Genomic DNA, 20,572 nt, shown 5'->3' with positions numbered 1-20,572 from the left:
GAGTGGGGCTTGAAGACTGTCTAGCAAGAGAGCTGAGATAGGAACATAGTATGTGATATAAAATTAGGAGCTCAAAATACTATAGTAGAGGAGATAATTGAGGGAAAAGGAATTACTGTACGCGTGTGCGGTTATTAAATGCCAGGCCTGGAGCAAGGCATCTTGCATCATTCTTTTCAACACCCCCTAGGAAGTAGATACTATTCTTCCCATTCATTGCACAGAGAATAAAATCAAGGTTCAAAGAGGTCATCTGGTCACACCAAATGTACTCCGATTCTATTCAACATTGTACTGTGGGTTCCTAGCCAGAGCAACTAGATAAGAAAAACAAATAAAAGGCATCTGGATTGGAAAGGAAGAAGTAAAACTCTCTTGGCAGATGACATGTTCTTATATGTAGAAACTCCTAAAGATCCTAAAGACTATTAGAATAAGCAAGTTTAGCAAGGATGTAGGATTTGACTCAATATACAAAATTCAAAAAGAATGAATTACTTGTATATACATTTGATAAAAGAAGTATAAGACTTGTACAATGAAAATTACAAAACCTCATTAAAAGGAATTATAAGGTTAAATAAATGGAAAGACAGCCCATGTTTATGGACTGGAAGACAATATTATTAAGACATTAATATTTCCCCAATTGATCTGTAGATTGAATGAAATCCCTGTCAGAATCCCAGGTGCCTTTTTTTGCTGAGGTGGGCAAGCTGTTCCTAAAGTTTACATGGAAATCCAAGGGACATAGACTAGCCAAAACAATCTTGAAAAGAAGAACAAAGGTGGAGGGCTTATACTTTCTAATTTCAAAACTTACTACAAAGTTACAATATTCAAAACAATGTGGTACTTGCGTAAGGATATAGATCAATAGGATAGAATTGAGAGTACAGAAATAAATATGGGTTTATTTATTTATGTTGAGTTGATTTTCAACAAGGGTACCAGACCATCCAAAGGAGAAAGAATAGTATCTTCATGGTGCTGGGACAATTGAATATCCACATGCAAAAAGAATGAGGTTGGACCCATACCTTACACCACTCACAAATATTCATTCAAAATGGATCAAAGACCTAAATGTAAGAGCTAAAACTATAAAACTATTAGAAGGAAACTTAAGTATACATTTCTGTGACCTTGGATTAGGCCATGATTTCATAGATATGACACCAAAAGAACAAGCAACCAAAAAAATGAGATAAATTGGATTTCTTCAAAATTAAAAAAAAAATTGTTCTTCAAAGGACACCCAAGAAAGTGAAAAGATAACCTACAGAGTGGAGAAAAATATTTATAAATCAAATATTTGAGAAGGGACCTGATTTTAGAATATATAAAGAACTCTTACAACTCAACAATGAAAAAAAAAACCTCATTAAAAAAATTGGCAAAGCATTTGAATAGACATTTCTCCAAAGGAGATATACGAATGGGCAACAAACACAAGAAAATATGTTCAACATCGTTAATCATTAGGGAAATACAAATCAAAACTACTAGGAGATACCACTTTACACACACTAAGACTGCTATATGAAAGACGAACAAGTGTCGGTGAGGATGTGGGGAGACTGGAAGGCTCACACTGCTGGTGGGAACGAAAATGGCACAGCTGCTATGAAAAACAGTTTGGCAATTCCTCATAAGTTAAACATAGGTTACCATATGATCTAGCAATTCCACTTCTAGGTGCATACTCAACAAAGTTGATAATATACATGCACATGAAACCTTGCACATGAATGTTCATAGCGGCATTATTCTTGACAGCTAAAATGTAGAAACAACCTAGATGTCCACCAACTGATGAATGGATGACAAAATGTAGTGTATCACACAATGGAATATTATTTGGCCATAAAATGGAGTAAAGTTATGATACATGCTACAATACAGATAAAACTTGAAAACACATTCAGAGAAAGAAGCCAGCCAAAAAGGGCTACCTGTTGAATGATTCCATCTGTCTGAAATGTCCAGAATTGGCAAATCCATAGAGTTCAGAAGTGAGTGGTTTCCAGGAGCTGGGGGAACTGGGGAATGGGAACTACCAATGGGTATGGAGGTATGGAGGGTATTTTTTGCTTTTTTGTATTTTTTTAGGTCTTGAATATGTTCTGGAATTAGATAATGGGGATGATCATACAACTTTGTGAATATACTAAAAGCCATTGAAGTATAAAACAAAATTGGGATAAGGATATCTATTCTGCCTTCACAAAATCATCTTATATAAATGAATATGTTCTGCAAATTCTTAAAAAAGAAAAAAAAAGAAAACCCTTTCCACAGAAGCCAGGTGAATCCAGTTCTTGTAATTCTACTTTGGAAACCTTATCTCTTCAAAACTTGTGAGTTGATGGGAGTAGAATATCTTTGTCCAATGCCATTAACCACTGATCTAGAGCCAAGGGTGATCCTGACTCTTGTGAGGAGGACAACTTGCTAACCTGTAACCACAAACCAACCAGGAAGTACATATTTTTATGATCTGCTCCTTACGTAGGTGTGGTATGCCAAGGCATTCGGTGGCGCTCTACTAACAATCCGACTGTGTACAATTATTCTTACAAACAGGTAAACTTTAAGGGAAGGAAACTGATCCCATAAAAGAGTTTTACATGGTTGGATCTTCACACATAAAAGAAGTGTTCAATCAAAATACATGGTTGTAAAGGATGTCAAATCCTAGAACCATTTAGACATCACTTGAATACAAAGAAGTAATTAAGTGGTCCAATAAACACATTCAAGATTATTCTGATATGGCAATTTTGAGAATACAGTCAAAGTATCACAAGTCAAGACATGAACACATTATCAGTCAGATTGTTACATGATCTTGGCCTTTAGCTTTTGTTTATCTTTGTAACTTGGTACATGTTTGTGAAGCATGGTCTATCATGACTCTCCTCCCAGGGAAGCAGGGGTGAGTCCTTGGATTAGAGTCTCTATCAGAAATAAAGGGGAATTGAAGAGACAATAAAACTTGAAAATGTATCATTGTAAGTAAATGTACACCAGATGTGACGTGATCCTTATTTTGCTCATAAAGGATTTCTTTACTCCAATAAAGCACTTGGAATTTCTTCATTTCTCCTTCTGCTGCTACCCTCCTGGTTCCGACCAGTCCATCCCTTACCTGGACCACAGCCGTGTCTTCATAACCTATCTCCCTTCCACCGTTCTTGCTCCCTCTACCCCATTCTTCACACCCCAGTATGGAAATCTGAGCATGTCGCTCCACTTGACACCCTTCAATGATCTTTTCATCGCTCCTTGAATAAAACACAAACGCTGACTATGGCCACAGGAGCATGCTTCCCTCACTTCCTTTCCCCAAAATGTTCCCACATTGGGACCAGCTCCAAACTCATGAAAGAGGACACAGGAGTCAGACCCACAAAGATCAAAACATCAGCTTTATTCCTAAAAATGCTGGACTGGAAAACAGATGTGCAGCTATAATCAGACCTTCTTGGGAGACAAAATTTCTTGCAGAAATACAAGGACTGAGGTATAGGGGTTTCATCTCCACTTACTTCAGGGCCCTTTCTGTCTTATTTCTTGATGATTCTAGAAACCAGCAAATACTTTGTCTAATACTAAACTGGCATGTTTATGGCATCGTTACCATGTTAACACAATTCTTAAAACACCTGTAGAGACACTGAGCTTTCTCTCCCCTTTGACTTATCACTTTTCTGATTTACAGGACATTGACTGTAGTGTCACTCACACTTAGTCCTTTTCTCAGGAACACATTTAGAAAACTATGAGAAATCTGATAACTGAACCAGATTGTAATCTAGCACTGTCCCACCTCCGCCCGAACCACGCAAACAAACCAGTGAGTCGCTTCCATGTAATCCTGAGCTGAGGGCAGGGTTTTGTGAAATAACACATATTGAATGTTAGTATCAAAATTATTTGTAGACCCCAAACAGATACAATCTCATTTAACTTTTAACCATTCCCACCTAAAGACAAGCCATGAGCTTGTGGAAAGTAGAAAACATGGTCTAGACTGCCAAACATGTATCAAAACCAAACATGACCTGCAAGGCAGCTGAATTAAAAGGTAATTTATCGTGTAAAACTCTGGTTTTGCATCATGCCCTTTATGAAAAAACCAAAACAATAAAGTGTGGTCCCAGAGTTGCTTCTTTGGGTGAAGCTCCCCAGACTGCTTGGAAAGCAAGTAGACGACCGCTATGTTATTACAGAATTACACTGTAGCAACTGCTTTGCCCTATCAGTTTCTTCCGTATTGCTATCCCCACGATGGCGATGGGAGTCTCTAGGGCAGGTAGGAATATTCTTTTGATGGGGAGGAGACGGAGACACCTGAAGTTCCAGGGTCTACAGCAGGAGATGCTGGAGGAGACTCTGCCTGATAGTGACCCAGAAGTCCCAGGCTTGGCTGCGAGTGTTGTTCATTCTGGACACTCTCACTCACATTAGCGAGTGCAGGGGGGCCAGACCCCACTGTATCAGTTACAACTCCGTCTATTCCAACTGACAGGAACCAAACGGACCTAGAATGAGGACTTTGACAATTCTAGTGGTAGGTCTGGCATGGAAACTTGATGAAGGAGGTCCAGTGATGTCACCAGGACCTAGTTTCTCTTTAATCTTCGGTTCTACAAGCTCTGCTTCACCCTATTTTCAGACAAGCCTCTTTACTATGGTAGCAGTTTGGTTGCTGCAGTTCCAAACCTAAATTCCTATCACTTCAAATCCCGGGAAAAAGGGCAAATATTTTCCTTCTTCAGGAGCCCTAGTCCAGGTCTTATTGTGTCCTGTTGGTTGTGGTTGAGAGGACCAGTCATTATGGTCACATATGGGACCCGGCCAAGGTCACATGCTCCACCACTTTGGCTAGACGGGGACAATGAGAAATAGGATCTTGTAGAAGGAATCTTCAGGGACCACTCAGCTTCTTTAGGATGGCAGGCTGTGATTTTATTATCCCTCTTAGATTTCCTATCGTGTGGGGCTATACTTCCCTATGCAGAAAAGAGGGATGAATGCTGGGTAAAAAAAAAAAAAAAAAAAAAATCCACCACCCCTTTTTGTAGTCTGTGCATGTTTAAAATTATCAATTGTTCAGAGAATCTTTGCTTCAGATTTGGCTTCTAGAGCCATGTCAGCAGCTCCAGCTGTGAAAGAATAAGCTGGAAAAGCCCGGAGAGGCTGTGTTCAGCATCTAAGCACCAAGTTCAACAACCTTTATCATCACTTAATAAGCCAGTAGCCCAAGAGACCCAGTATGCCCTGGCGTGTGTGCAAGATACAAATTTCATGATCTGGAACCAAGATGCTTCTTTCATATTTAGAGAAGAAAGAAGGGCTGTGTTTCAGGCCTATAACCATCAGTGCAATTAAATTGCTTCATTATATGACCCAATGACAAGTAGCAAATTAGCATCAGCCCCTGATCCCCAAGAAGAAACATATTATTCTGGAAAAGTAAGAAAGTTCAAAGGAATACAATAGAATGTAGGAGCCAAAAAGTAATAATAATGCTTTTCATGTTACAGGTTTTCAATGTATCCATATTATTAAACTTGGTAATAGGGTGATTATTTATATGAGAAGAATTTAGTTTTATCAGTCACGACAGGCTAAAGGAAAGGAAGTGTCCTAACAAGGGAAAGATGTTGTCTCTGCCAGGATTTTGTGATCCTTAATTTTTAATTCATCTAACATTCCAGGATTGTTTCCATTTCACACTTAGGTCAGTTGAAGCAAGAGACATTTTGTGAAATTCCTTAAGCCACTGATAAAGCAGAAGCTTATAAAAAACCCTCTTTCCCTAGGGGCCAGAATTCAGAAGGCAGCACCATCCTACTTCTGCTTTAAAAATGTTCCCTGGGGCGCCTGGGTGGCACAGCGGTTAAGCATCTGCCTTCGGCTCAGGGCGTGATCCCGGCGTTACGGGATCGAGCCCCACATCAGGCTCTTCCACTATGAGCCTGCTTCTTCCTCTCCCACTCCCCCTGCTTGTGTTCCCTCTCTCGCTGGCTGTCTCTATCTCTGTCAAATAAATAAATAAAATCTTAAAAAAAAAAAAAAGTGTTCCTTGTCCACTGTCTCTCGTCCTGATATCAATGCTAAAGGACAGGTTCAAATTTTTGTAATGGACGTTGAGGTTTGTGTGATACTAGTTCACAGTTGCAAGCAACTGAAGTTTATGCTGCATGATTGAGTCTCACAGAATTTCTGGTAATGATGCAGAAAGAGGCTTGGAAACTGAGCAGGAGCAAGGGAGGGGGGTAGCAGCATGGACCACAATCAAAAACCAGCCACAAACCCAGTCTGGTTGAGGACCCTCTTGCCATTGCCACTGAATACTCTGATGCCACTGGATTATAGTTGGATAAAACAGGATGCTTAGTTAAGTTTGAATTTTAAGTACACAATGCATGAGTTTTTGAAAGTATAAGTATATCCCAGGCAGTATTTGAGATATACTGAAAAAATTATACTAAATATTATTTGTTTTTTATCTGAAATTCGAAGTTAACTGTACTTTCATTTGCTGAACCTGGCAACCCTCCACTAGAGGTATCTGTTGTTGCTGCTGCTGTCCCTGGAACCAGCTACCATAACATTCAAAGGGATTTTTCAGGCCATTTCTGGCTCTTGGCATCATGGGTTCCAAAAAGAACCTCACTGAAGCAGTTATGTGTGATCGGTGGAGTCTCTCGTCCGTGCCCCTGCTCTGGCTGTGAGAAAGGTCAGAGAGCTGATGGTGTCTCCATTGTTCTTGGAAAGTGGCCTCTGTCTTCCACTAAATCTTAAATTCCTCAGACACGGGGTGGGGCAGTAGTGAGGTTCAGATATCAGGGGAGAAAAAAGATCAATGCCTACTCTGTTTTCCTTTAACATAAATTCTTCCTCTTTCTCATTGTCTAACAGCCAGTGAGCTGGGGGCCAGGCAGGATAATGTAATTCTCTTTGCCAGTGACTGGTTCAAGAACCCAGATCTAAGCCAGTTAGCATATGGCATCCTCCTGGCCACAAGGACTGTTGCCGGATTGGCCATGTGATCCAGCCTGGACCAAGGAGATGAGAGGAAAGCATTAGAAGATTCTAGGGAAAGTTACGTTATTCCTGAGAATTACATTAAAAAACGATCTCCTCTTCCTCCGGTTATTGTTTTGGGTACTCGAGAGGCCTGGAAATCCTGCGCCATCTTGCTTCTGGCCTGAGATAAAGAACAGAGAGAAAACAAAGGCAGAAAGCATCATGGTACTCGCAGAGAAGTAGAGCTGGAACCACTGGACTAAGTCCCCTGACGCCTGTCCTACATCTGGACGTTCAGTTCTGTGCACCAATACATTTTTGTTTGGCTTAAGCAACATCAAGTTGGGTGTTCTCGTACTTATAGCCAAAAACAACCCAACTGAAAAAGGGGGATTCATGAATATGCGAGCCAGTTTTGGAGCTTGTCATTTGTTGAATTCTCAAAGTTTAGCGTAATGTGTTTTGACTGAACTAGAAATTATTGCTATTATGAAATTGTGAGGCAAAGATTAGTATTTAAATTAATGCAATACAAACAACTAGAGAGCAGCTTCATTAAGCCAGGGAGAGAAGTGTGTATGATTAGTGCCAGATTTTTGCTCTTTTTGCATGAATGCCCTCAGGATGAGCCAGCCTCTCCGGGAGTACCCTCTGAGGAGAGAAACATTTAAATTCCTGGAAGGGCCAGCAGTACAAACATAAGCAAGATTTTGGAAAACATTTCCCACCCTCTTTCTTTCTTCGTGAGGTGGATGGCTGCTTCTTTGGCCTGCCTAGCAACCCTCCCCCCTTCTTTGGGTGGTAACACCCGGCTTTCCTTGGGGTACCCTCTCTCCTCTTCTTGTCGTCCTGTTAGGACCACCCATCCAGGTGCCACACCTGCTCCTACCACGAGGCCCAAGGATGGGCATGTGACTTCAGACCAAACTCTCTCAAAGAAGGTAGCTCTCTAGGCAGTGATGCAAGAGGGAGACTCACTGAACTCATTCCTAAAGGGAATTCCTCATGGGTCCCTGCTCTTGACATGCCTGGAAATGCCTGATTCCAGTCCTTTCTGAGGCTTGGCTCTGGAGGCCTCCCCAGTGGCTTTGTATCAGGTAACCAGAGGGAATTTCTCTTGCATGCTGCCAAAAGCTTTAGCTGACATGCTCCACCGAAACAATCCTTGAACACACCACACCTTTAAATAGGAGCTAGCTTCTTAATTTTTAAGAGGCAGATATATAAATCTTTTTATAACAACTCCCATCAGATGGCCAAATTATCATACAATCAATTATTGCCAAAAATTTTCTTGGGACCTGACATATAGGAGATGACAGTTAATTTGAAGGATTTATTTGAAAAACACTTATCTAGCACTTATCATGTCCAAGGCATTGCTTATTTGCTTAATCCTCATAACCTAGTAATGTAAATAGTATCGTTACCCCCATTTTACAGATTTTGAAACTGGAGCACAGAAAGGTGAAGTAACGTGCTCAAGGTCACACAGCTAGTGAATGGCCGGGTTGCAACCTGACCCATGACAGCCTGACTCCAGGTCATGCTCTGATGCACTGTGTAAGACCTGGCATCATCAGAAGGCTGAGACAAACTTTAACATTGACTTTTAATGCATAAGATTAGGCCTGTGTAAAAGCATCTTGATGATAGAATGTCCCCTAGTCCAGAAGCAAGAAAGATAAACAGTCGGCTGAGGCCCCGGGGGTTCTAACTTTCAATTTTTGAACCCAGTGAAAACTGCTTGGGATTTCCAGGGGCAAAATCCTCATCTAATTAGTTAGCAAGCACAAGCTAAGTCCGAACACCTGCTGCTGTTTTTCTTTCACTATTGCCAGGTGCTCCACGAGCAGCCTCGGATCAGTAAGTAATTACAATGGAGGCTGAATAGAATTAATTATGTAACTTTAACTTATTAGGTTTATTTCCATTAAAATTGCCCCATAAATCTGGGATATTTTAAAGGCTGCCATAGAAAAGGGGAGAGCAGAGGACTAAAGCCTTTTTTTACATTTGACTCAGCTCTGAGTCATATCCTGCACAGCGTGAGTTCTCTCATATCACCACAGTTAACTCTAGTTATATCTACGGAGTTATTCGCCCATTCAATCCACTAAACATACTAAGTTCCTGCTAAGTGCCAAGCGCCGTCCTGGGTCCTGGGATTATGGCAGGGAACGAGCAGATGAAAATCCTGGCCCTTGTGGCCCTTACTTACAGTTTTTGTGGGGAGCTGTAATTCCACCGCCACAAAATTGAAAAAGCCTGAATTTCTCCCAGCTCTTGATGGTTTCCATTGCTACAATGAATGAAAGGATGGGTTCGCCTGAAGGCTGTGCCGAGTCTGAGAGTCTGTGCGAGGTTAGGTGGCCTGGTACTTCCCAAGGTGCCCAAGGGAAGGACACCGTGGCCACAGACTGCTTGGCAGAGGCCATAATATCACGATTCATTGCGTGCCCAGGATTTCGTACGAATATGCCATGCGCTTCATACAGTCTAACACACTTCTCAATCCAAGATCTAAAAGCAGTTTTACTGCATCTCCTCAGACTGCTGCCTCGGGCCTTGTCCTTTCTTCTCTTGTCCCCGTTCCCAAAGGCATATCTTTCCCCACACCCCACACCTTGGGCATGAACTTCTTGCCGGAAGCCCATAAAGACTAACTGGTGTGAAAATGAAAAGCCAAGAACTGATGGCTTGGTCTCAACATACCCAACAGTCTGTTATTTCAGGGGAGTTCATTTCAGAAGGAAAATGGGTCAAGCTTGGAAAAAAAAAAAACTCACATGGATCCTACCGGTACAGCAAGAGGTTGGGACAGCGTGAAACACACACCAGGAGAGGACGGTCAGCTGGTGGCGTGGCGGCGGTTCTGCGACTGCAAGGAGCTAACTCTTCATGATGAATGTATCTGGTGAGGCAGTTCCAGCCATCAGTCGGGAGGCCGATGCCTAGAACTCCCCGCAGGTGTCGTCGCTGACGATGGAAGCCCAGAAGCAGCTGCTCTTCAGGAGCTTGAGGGAGAAATGGGCTGTGAAGGTGACCTTGCTGAATGACTGGACCCAGGTTTGTCTCACTGTACCTACCACACGTGGCGACAGCAACTACTAACGGAGATGAGGCTGAAAACCCAAGTCCTGAGCCAAAACAAGAGGATGGAGCATTTGTGGAAGTGCTTTCTTGATCAAGGAATGACCTGCTGAAGAGACCCGACACTCTGGTGGCTGAAGAACGTCCAACAGTGGATGCCAGCAGCTATTCCTGGGCTCTGGCGCCAAACCGTGCAAATGTGAAGCTGTTTGAGGCACCTTTCCTGGAATTTGAAGGCCAAAGGACAGAGGCCATGTGTTTTTGTAAATGAGACCACCAGGCCTCCTTCACTAAGACTTTGTGTTCTGTGTAGTTTCATGTAGATTTGAAATGAGCTTTTCCATAAAATAAAAGCAGCCCATGATGCAATCAATCACTCAATCAACAATTTGCTGATGCACCTGTTTTCACATCTTAACTTCTCTGGAATTGAGGGTGTCTTAGAAGCCATGGCCTCTCCTAGGTGTGGTCCGCAGGGTATGGTAGTGATGTGAACTTGGGCATGGCTGTTTGTTTTCAGCATTTCAGTTGAGTTACAAGCCTTGCTACTGCATGTGTTATTTGTTATTTATAACAGCTTCCTGGTTCTTGCTTGAAACCTTCTGTTGACACCTGCTGCTAAGATCATCTTACAGAATGGGCTGGTTTTGTTTGGAAAAAGCCTCAGTGATAAGAAAACATTGGGTTCTAGCTTAATTGGTAGGTTTTTCTTTAATAGTATATGAGGCGTCTTACAATCAAGGGCAACTTGGAGTCAATAAAATACAAAATTATTATGCTCACTTTATAGATGAGAAAGCTGAGACACAATCATGTGAATTAAGTTGCCCCAAAACCCAGAGCTAGTAAGTGGCAGAGCCAGGATTTTATCCTGAACTGTGCAGTTGATTTAAGGTCTAAACACTCAGTTAACCATTGTACCATACTATTCCTTGGTACTCATGCAGCTGATCAAGGAAGGCTATTGACCTGATTTACTCAATTGGCCAACCAAGTCATTGGGTGCCCCATATACTGGTGACAGGTCCAGCAGTGAGCAAGGACTTGGAGCTTCCCTCACGGAGTGCATAACTTAATAAGGGTATAGGTCTTAATTACATAATAGGAACAAATGGAAAGTTGCAACATGTGGCAACAGAAAGGAGAACCATACAGTGCTATTCAATTGTAAAATGAGGGCACCCCTTCTTTTTTTTTTAAAGATTTTATTTATTGAGAGAGAGACCATGCACGTGAGTGAGCATGAGTGGGGGGTAGGGGCAGAGGGACAATCAGACTCCATGCTGAGTTCAGAGCCTGACTCAGGCTTGACCCAATGACTCTGAGATCAAGACTTGAGCCAAAATCAAGAGTCAGTTGCTCAACTGACTGAGCCACCCAAGCACCCCAAGGGACCTCTTTTAAATCTGCGAAATCAGAGAGGGCTTCCTGGAAGAAGACTCCTTTGAGTAAAGGTAAATAGGCAAAGAGGTGGGAGGGAAGAGCATCCCAACAAGAGGAAACCACATGTAATAAAGGGCCTTGTGGTGGGAAAGAGGTTAGCACCTTCTCAAACTGGAAAGAAGCCAGAGTGGCTATAGCGAGTGTGTGTGGACACCCCCACACAGATGGGGACCAGAGTGTTCTGAGATGAGGGTAGAGAAGTAGGTTGGGGTAAGATCCCACAGAGCCCCGTAGCCATGATAAGGATTCTAGTCCTCATCCTGAAAGCAGTGATGCTCTCCCAGAGTCTCATCTTCCCATTATTGTTCCCTAGCTCTATTTCAGTAAGTCTGAAATTGTCCCAAAGTCTGATTCATTCTCTATGGCTGAGAATAATTTTTCTGGAAGCCCTTGATAAGCAGCTATCCTGTAGAACATACAATTATTTCCCTTACTATTTAAAACAGTTCTCATCACTTGCATATAATGAAACTTAGCCATAAATAAGAGAGATTTAAAACTGAATTTAGATATGGTACTACGATTGTCTCAGTCTGTTTGGGCTGCTATCACAAAATTCCCCAGATGGGGTGGCTTGTAAACAACAGAAATTTATTGCTCACAGTTCTGGATGCTGGAAGTCGGAGATCAGGGCGCAGGCATGGCTGGGTGAAGGCCCTCTTCTGGTTGCAGACTTTTATTCTCACATGGTGGAAGGAGCTAGGAGCTCTGTGAGGTCCCTTTTATGAGCGCTTTACCCTCAGGACCTAGTCACCTCGTGAAGGACCCACCATTGGTAATGGTATTTCAAAATACGAATTTGGAAGGGAACACCGACACTTGGACCATAGCAATGGTTCTCCAGACTTGTAAACTAGTATGTACAGAAAGATAGTTGAAACAAAGTTTGTTTGCCTATGTGTAAACACGTGGCATAGAGATGTATGCAATGTACTGAGATCATATATATTAAACATACCATATTTAATTCATTCAAAGATGCCCATTTTTTTCATTGAAATTATGACGTGTCTTACAACTAAATACACATCTTGTGTATCACATCTGAATTGTCACCATCTAGTCTTTCTTGGTGATATATAACATAATTGTCTTACGGTTAGTAGTGTCTCAGATACAATAAAGTAGAATGCCTAAGAGTCAAGTTCATAGAAGCAGAGCCAAAGACAGGTATTGGGGTTTACATCATTCATTGAGAAGTGCTCATTCAAAAAAGCCTGTAGGGGAGGGAGTGAAGCAGGAGAGGGAAGGAACAGAGCTCAGCAGGGTCTCAAGTCAAGACTAGCCTTTGACTGATCCAAAGGAAGTAGGTTCTGAAGCATATAGCCCATCACGGTTTTACTCTCTTGGGGCAAGTGGTCTTTTGTGCCACCCAATTAGCTAGTCATTGACTATGGGCTGCTTTTAGAGAGGTCATAAGCTCTTGGGCAAGGGGCTCCCATCACCAAGGGTAATCCTCAGAAGAAGGAAGGCAGCTGGAAGCCATTATCAGCCAACAGTCACAACAACTGAAGGTTGGGGACCTCCACTTGGGGAAGGGGATCTGAGGGGCACAACACCACCCACTAGAGGAATCCCGCTCAGCTTCAAGATTCACAGTGCCCACAAAGTAGAAGCCAGCTCCTCTCAAGAATCATCATCATTATCTTGTCATGGTGTGATTTGCAATGTCCTCAATAATATACTTAGAGTAGACTCATCACCAAGTATCCTAGGGCTGTTTCTTCCAGGTCTCCTGAGGACAAGGCAAAGAGATGCTGTCAGAAGCCCCAACTGCCACAGGCATAGATAGAGCCACTCTGATCTGCATGTGGCCAATCTGGCTCCCAAAGGAATTCCCAGACTCTTCACATCCCAGGAGGGGCAGGAGGTGGGTGGGCGGTGGTTAGCCCAGAGATGAAAGCATAAAGCAAGTGGGAGTGTGTGTTCTGTCCCCTGCCCCACCTTTCTAGAGTTTTGTCCCCGCTCCTAGCATCCATTTCTCTACCCACATCACCACCACTCTTTGTCTGCCTGATCTCTAACTTTGAACTGTTCTCAGAATGTTTCTTTCTTTCCTTTTCCCCCCAAGGAACTTACTTTAAAAAAAAAGTGTTACTTAGGAATTTTATGTGCTACCACCTGGGTATATTTGCATTTTAAAGACCACTGGCAGAGGATACTATTTACCGTAAGGAAATGAATAACTATTGGTGTAATTCAAGGCATCTGGAGTCCTTTAAATTATTCAACACGGACAAGCTCCCCATACAAACTCCCAACCTGGGATGAGTGAGTAAGGAAACAGCAGAGAAAAGTTGGAAAGATCTAACTCTGCTCCTTCATTTTGGCACATAGACCATTCCATGCCGCTAGCCTTAGCTAATTCTTTCTCTCCCTGTATCTTGACTTTTTTTGCACAAAAGAGTGGCCAGATGGATGGCATTCCCAGGCATAATCAAGGGCATATGCAAGGATGGGATAATTCCAATATATTAATTTTCCCCAACAACGACACAATTCCCCAGCAATGACGCAATCAACAATCACTGAATGTTTTCTAGGTGTCAGGTCCCTTTTGGTCCCCAAGCCTTGTAAAGGAGTGGTCAGTGGACTTTCTGGTTAATTAGAGCTCAACCTTCATCTTTGGATCCTTTTTACCTGAATCAGTTTGAGTACACATTTGAGCTAACCTAGAAATGAACATGAAAATGATGAGAAAAAAAAACACTTTGACCAATGTAGTCTTTCCTAGATTGAGACTTAGCATGGGGAAGATTCTGGCTCAATTAAAAGAGATGTAATAAGGCAGAGAAGGATGGGGTCCTAAGGATACAGAACTGTAAGGGAGCTTAGAGTTCCAACTTTCTCATTGGCAGATGAAAAAATTACATAGCAGGTAAATTATCTAAAGCCACAGAGCTCCAAGAAGACTTGGTGGGGGGGGGGCAGGAAGATGACATGGTTATAAAAGCAGGTGCCAATAAGGACTTTGCTACATTTAAGTCAAGGTATTTTAATAAGTAGAAGTTTGAGAAGTTTGAGAATGGCTGCAGTTAAACTAAGCTAGGAACAAGAACGAAGACTAGCGAATGGCTTCTATCTGATGTGTATTCATTTTTTTTAAAAGATTTTATTTATTTATGTGACAGAGAGACAGCCAGCGAGAGAGGGAACACAGCAGGGGAGAGGGAGAGGAAGAAGCAGGCTCCCAGCCGAGGAGCCCGATGTGGGACTCGATCCGGAATGCCGGGATCACGCCCTGAGCTGAAGGCAGACACTTAACGACTGCGCTACCCAGGCGACCCTGATGTGTATTCATTAGCAATCATTCCAAATGCTTTTCCTGAGCAGGTGGTGACAAGGGCAACCCCCACCTCATGGAGAGATGTGCCCCAAGGTGGGTGCCTGTGATTAGGGCACATAGCCAATAGAACATCTTGGTGGAAAATGTGGGAAGAACAGTATTTGTGCCAAAACTGTTCTTTAATATTTTAAGAAGGAAGTGGCTAGTGTTTCTTATCTGCCCAGATTTAGTCTATCAATGATTTATGAAAGATAGTGTGCAGTCTACCAGTCACCTCCAAAGGCTAATTTTTGGTCTTATCTAACCAAGGGTAGTTAAACGTCATCAGCTTTATAAAAGGCACTGAAGTACCAAACATTTCCAATACCTCAGTCTCTTTGGAAGTCTAGAAGACAACTACTCTTTATTGTACATTTTACTAGAGCCCCTTGGAGGATAAAAAAGAAGTCGAAAGGGGCGCCTGGGTGGCTCAGTCATTAAGTGTCTGCCTTTGGCTCAGGGCGTGATCCCAGAGTCCTGGGGTTGAGCCCCACATCGGGCTCCTTCGCTGGGAGCCTGCTTCCTTCTCTCCCACTCCCGCTGCTTGTGTTCCCTCTCTCGCTGGCTGTCTCTATCTCTGTCAAATAAATAAATAAAATCTTAAAAAAAAAGTAAAAAATTAAAAATAAATAAAGCATGTGCTCACATGTTCAAAGAGATTTTGATCCGGTTGCAACAGAAGGAAAAGCATAATTATCCTTACCGCCACCATTAATATGCTTGAATACTACTCTGGATAGGTACCATACAAAACACTTCATGTACATTATTCCACTTAATACCCGCATTGACCTTTAGGAGATTCCATTATAACCCGATTTACTGATGAGAAAACTGAGCCCCAGAGAGGCTTCCAGCTTCGCAGTGGCTGAGTCATAACTGCAAACCCAAGTCGGTCTGACTTCAGAGCTTGTGATCCTTCCATCACTGCACGCTGCCCTCCTAGGAAAGCTTTCCTGCAAAGCATGGTGATTAATTTCCAACCTGATTAATAGACACAGAACTGGCCCCAACATAGAGTAGATTGGTTCTTGGCTGCTGCTACTATTTATTCTGCCCGGTTTTGGATTCGGTACACTAACTTCTCACCCTCATAATGTGATTTGTGTGGGAGCTGATTATAGACTTTAAAGTATATAGAAGCCGTGCAGTGTGTGACTTGTTATTATATGTGTTAAAGACAAGATAGAGAATGACGCAGACACCTTTTGCTCCTTCTGACAGGCCTAGTTTATAGATTATGAATTAAATGTGAGCACATTGTCTTTCCTCCTTCCAAACCTGCATTTCTACATAGAAATAGAAATGCATTCCTGATCTTAACTGAAATCCTAGGGTTTCCTGTGTGTGTCTGGGTAGCAGTCGTCCATCCAACAGTTACCAAGCCTCTACTAAGTGCCTGGTGATGTCCTCAGTACTGAACGCACAAGGACGGAAGACCACAGCCTTTGTCCTTAGGAAGCTGAGTCTCATTGGAGACAGACATAGAGTTGCCAAATTTAGCAAATAAAAAATACAGGATACCCTGTTAAATATCGCATGAAACATAATCACACTAAAAATTGTTCTGTTTATCTGGATGATATAATTTAACTAGGTGCCATGTGTTTTTAGCTGGTAACCCTAGGCAGACATAAAAATCCACCACACGTAACAAAAAGATGGCGGTTCTAATGGTTGTGTACACACGGCTCTGTAGGCACACAAGAGGAGGACGCCCAAGGGAGCCTTCACATGACTGTGTGGGCCAACTTAAAGGAATGGTGCCTTTGCAGGGTGATCTTGAATAAGATTTGATAGGCAAAGATGAGGGGAAGGAAATTCCAGATGCAGGAAGAGCACAGAGTTTGACATAATGCCTGGAGTGTGTGTGGTCAATGGGAGAAGGGCAGAGATGAATGTGAGGGGCAGGTCATGAAGGGCTTTGGCAGAAAGGTGAATGATTCAGACCTCATTCTGCCATCAGTAGGAAACCACCCAACCAAATACTTTTTCTTATTTTTTCATACAATCAGACTTTGACTAAGAAGTGTTTTATTACAAAATGTGGGCCATGGACCAATGTTACTGTGAGAGGTAATTTAATCATTTCTGATGATTTGGCATAGTATGGGGAATGCAGCATTAAATAACTTGACTCATGTGGGGTAAATGTTAATCTGCCTTTTTTTTTTTCAGTTTAAAGCTTTTATTTTTATGTGTACGCTTAAAAAATTTAAGTAGATGTTAATTTTTAGAACAGTTTGGGGTATAAGAGACATTGAGCAGAAAGTACAGAGTTCCCGTATATCCCCTCTTGGTTCCTTTTTTATTGTCTTTCAATCACTTATTACACAAGATGAAAATCTTCATTTGGTGTTATTCTAGCCTGTTTGGTTTTGTTTGTTTGTTTGTTTGTTTTTTAAGTAACCTCTACCCCCAACATGGGGCTCAAACTCATGACACTGAAAGCCACTTGCTCTACTGACTGAGCCAACCAGATGCCCGGTGCTATCCTATATTTAACACCTTTCTAGTAGTTGTTCTTTGTGTTGGAAGAGAGGGTGGGAGACAGTGGGAAAGGGAGAGAAAGGGAGGGATGGGGAAGAGAGCATTCAGGCTTTGACTCTTCGACCAGCCACAAAAATCAGTTGTTTTCAATGTTTTTGTTTATGAAGGTTTTCTTCCACTTCTGAGAACAATATCCATCTTCCACTTAAGGTTGATGATAAAAAGTTTTGTTGCAAAAGAAGTTTATTCCTGTATAAGAAGTAAATAGATAAAGTAGATGGTAAAAGTGGCATGTGAATGACTAAAGCTTGGAAGATGCAGGGCTAAGGCTGAGGTTGCCTTCTTACCTGGTGGGCTCCCACTAAGCCTTTTCAGCATGATGGAGTTTTCTGGGGAAAAGCTCCATCTTTTTGGGAGAATGAATAAAGATTGCCTGGGAGAGCAGTGGCTTTACAGGAATCCAGTATATTGCTCAAACTCTTTCCCCAGCTGCTCTTCTCTGACCTCTCAGTCCCATCTGGTCACATGTTCCTTTTCTTAAAAGCCCTGACTATGAGGAACAGTCAAATGAATGCTTCCTTTTAAGAGGATACCAACATGAAAATCCCAAATATTTGCCTTTAAAAACTTGATGAAAAAAAAAAAAAGACCCAAGATTTTTAAAAATAGTGAGTACCCATGACACATCGACAACTTCGTGGTGATTTTCAGGAACATTCTGGGAGAGAAGACTATTTATTAATTTATGGAAGAATTCTCTGAAACCCGTTTTCTGGATCAGGGTACAGGGGCCTGCATGATATCCATAAAGGGACTGACCAAGGCAGTGGATTTTACTTGCTTTGAGAGAATCGTTTATTCATTCATCCTCCTTTTAATTTTCTCTAGCACACCTGGGTTCCCATCTGGGCTCAGCCAGTTATTAGCAGTGTGACCCTGAGCAAAGAACTTCATCTTCCTGCACTTCCTGTCTGTAAACTGAGAACGGTAATACTGTGAGAATGAAATGAAATAGTGTGTGGACTTCTCGAGCCCCACTGTTTATCGAGAGTTGCAGCTTGGGTTCACCATGTCCTCTTGCCTCACGGATGATTGCAATCAGTGCTCTGAAGTGCTCTAACAGTGGTGCTATGAGTGTGGACCAGAACAATCTGGATTCCTCTCATGATCCTCCACCCAGCTTTGAATTCACGGTGTGGGTTATGTGTACTGTGAGAATGTGCATTTTTAACAAACTCCCAGGGGATGCTACTGGGCCCCAGACCCCAGTACTAGGTCATCCCCAACAAAGACAAAACCCTCAGGCAATGGCTTTCAGCTGTGAGTCACCAGAACCTACTTGGAGAAGCATACTGTACATTGTGACCCTCGTATAAACATACATATAACTGAACGAGTTTCATGAAATGATAGCTATCATTGTGACAGTAAGTGCACTCTGATATTTCTTGTTTTAAGGGAATGCTGAGCCATAAGTTGCATTTTATGAACCATAATTGGGTCGTGCCTCAGTTAGAAAATACTGTTAGAGCTTGGTAAAAAAAATGCATTGGTGAAAAAGTGCAACTCAGCATTAAACCACAAGGCAAAAATCAAGTCTCATTCTCTTTTCCTATCAAAATAGAAAGGACATTATAAAGCTTGGACTCTTTCTATTCCTAGGCAAGAGAAATCACCCTGGGAGCTTGGCTGCGGAAAGCGGGACGGAGAAGATCGTTGTCCGGCGAATTCTCTTGAACGCTGACGTGTGTCCTGTTTGTTAAGATGGGTGGCAGGCCTGAAGGAACAATAAAGGAAATGAAACATCCCTGCTCCAACACGTACAGAGACACTGCACAATGCAGAAGCCCGAGGGGCTGGCATGATGCCACCCACATCTGGGCATGGAACTCATTCCCCACCCTGTCCTCCTCTCTTCACACATTTTTCAGGCTGCTCTTTCCAGAGGCCTGTGACGAGTGTGAGGTGGCTTTGGTGTCCGGGTGGCCCTTGACTTTCATTCATCGAACTTGCCCATATTACCCCTTCATGCAGAGAACTGGACGCTTCCCTTGTCACCAGCTGTGTAATGATTTCCCAGCCATCTTCCCTGCAGCGCCCTGTGCTCTGGGGATGGGCAAAGGCCTTAGTCAAGGTCATAGGCATTTTCACTCACTCATACTAGTGTCAGTGCTGGTCTGGTCCCAGGGGCCTCAACCTGGCCAACAGCTTCCTCGCCATCTCCTTTGTCCTTCTAGCAGCCTGGCCCTCCAGAGCCGGCTAGCTCCAGGCTCCAGTCCTCACACCTCTGTCTCAGCCTCACTCAGAGATCATGGGGTTTGGTAGAGTGGCATGTCTGGGAATGGGGGAGGAGTGGCAGGGTCAGGCCCCTTGGGCTCTTGTTTTGGTGCAGGGAGGAACACCTCTGCTCTGTCCCGCCTGATGTACTTAGCACATTCGAGCCCAAATATTTAAAGATAAGGGGCCCCAGAGCCTTCCATCCTTGCCCCTGTAGTAAGGGCAGGCTTGATGTGGGTTCCAGGCAGAGACAAGCAGTTGGACCCTATGGATACAGTATGCAGCCTCCTCACCACATGAAAGTTCCCTCTGTCCCCCAACCTCAGTGGTGGGGGTTTGGGCTAGAAACAAGCAAAGCATCACTGACCATACTGAAGATCTTTATGAAAAAAGGGACACAAACTTTTTTGGAACCAAAATGCTCTTGTACTCATCACGTCTCCGTCTGTTTGACTTTGAGACCTACAATTTTCATAACACTTTTCCAGTCACCATTCACTGGGAGGCTGCATTCCAGAACGGCGACCAGACAATCAAGAAGGATGAGCTACAGCAATGGAAAGATGATTCAGATGAAAGCAGAGAAGCGGAGGACAGAAACACCCAGAAAAACCCTGGGTTGCCCCTCCCTCTACTCTTCCTGTTTCTGGTCGCACGTGAAGGCTGGCTATCACTGTGTCTTGGGATTCTATGAACCAGGTGTCACTCTGTGTGCCTCTAACAGCGCTTGGCACAGAGTAGGTGACCAATTAATATTTCCTGAATGATAAAAAGCAGCCCCTTTTCTCTTACGCTAGCATCTGTTGCTTCTGCTTCTCCATGTTTCAATGAGTCCTACGATGCTGTCAAAATCTTAGTCATTAATAGCTAGGGAAAGCTGGCTCCACTCTGTGACTTCAGATC

The 20,572-nt window shown here is 42.8% G+C and overlaps 1 pseudogene; it reads left to right on the top strand.

The window, feature by feature from the left end:
- The first annotated feature begins 4,293 nt into the window (after nt 1–4,293).
- Nucleotides 4,294–10,405, top strand: LOC148108570 (ADP-sugar pyrophosphatase pseudogene; annotated as a pseudogene).
- Nucleotides 10,406–20,572: the final 10,167 nt, after the last annotated feature.

This window comes from Ursus americanus, chromosome 18 (assembly GCF_024610735.1).
Source record: "Ursus americanus isolate L20-20 chromosome 18, mUrsAme1.1.p, whole genome shotgun sequence".
In the NCBI taxonomy this organism is placed as follows: domain Eukaryota; kingdom Metazoa; phylum Chordata; class Mammalia; order Carnivora; family Ursidae; genus Ursus; species Ursus americanus.
Note: the sequence above shows the minus strand (reverse complement) of the source record. Positions and strands in the feature narration are given on the sequence as shown.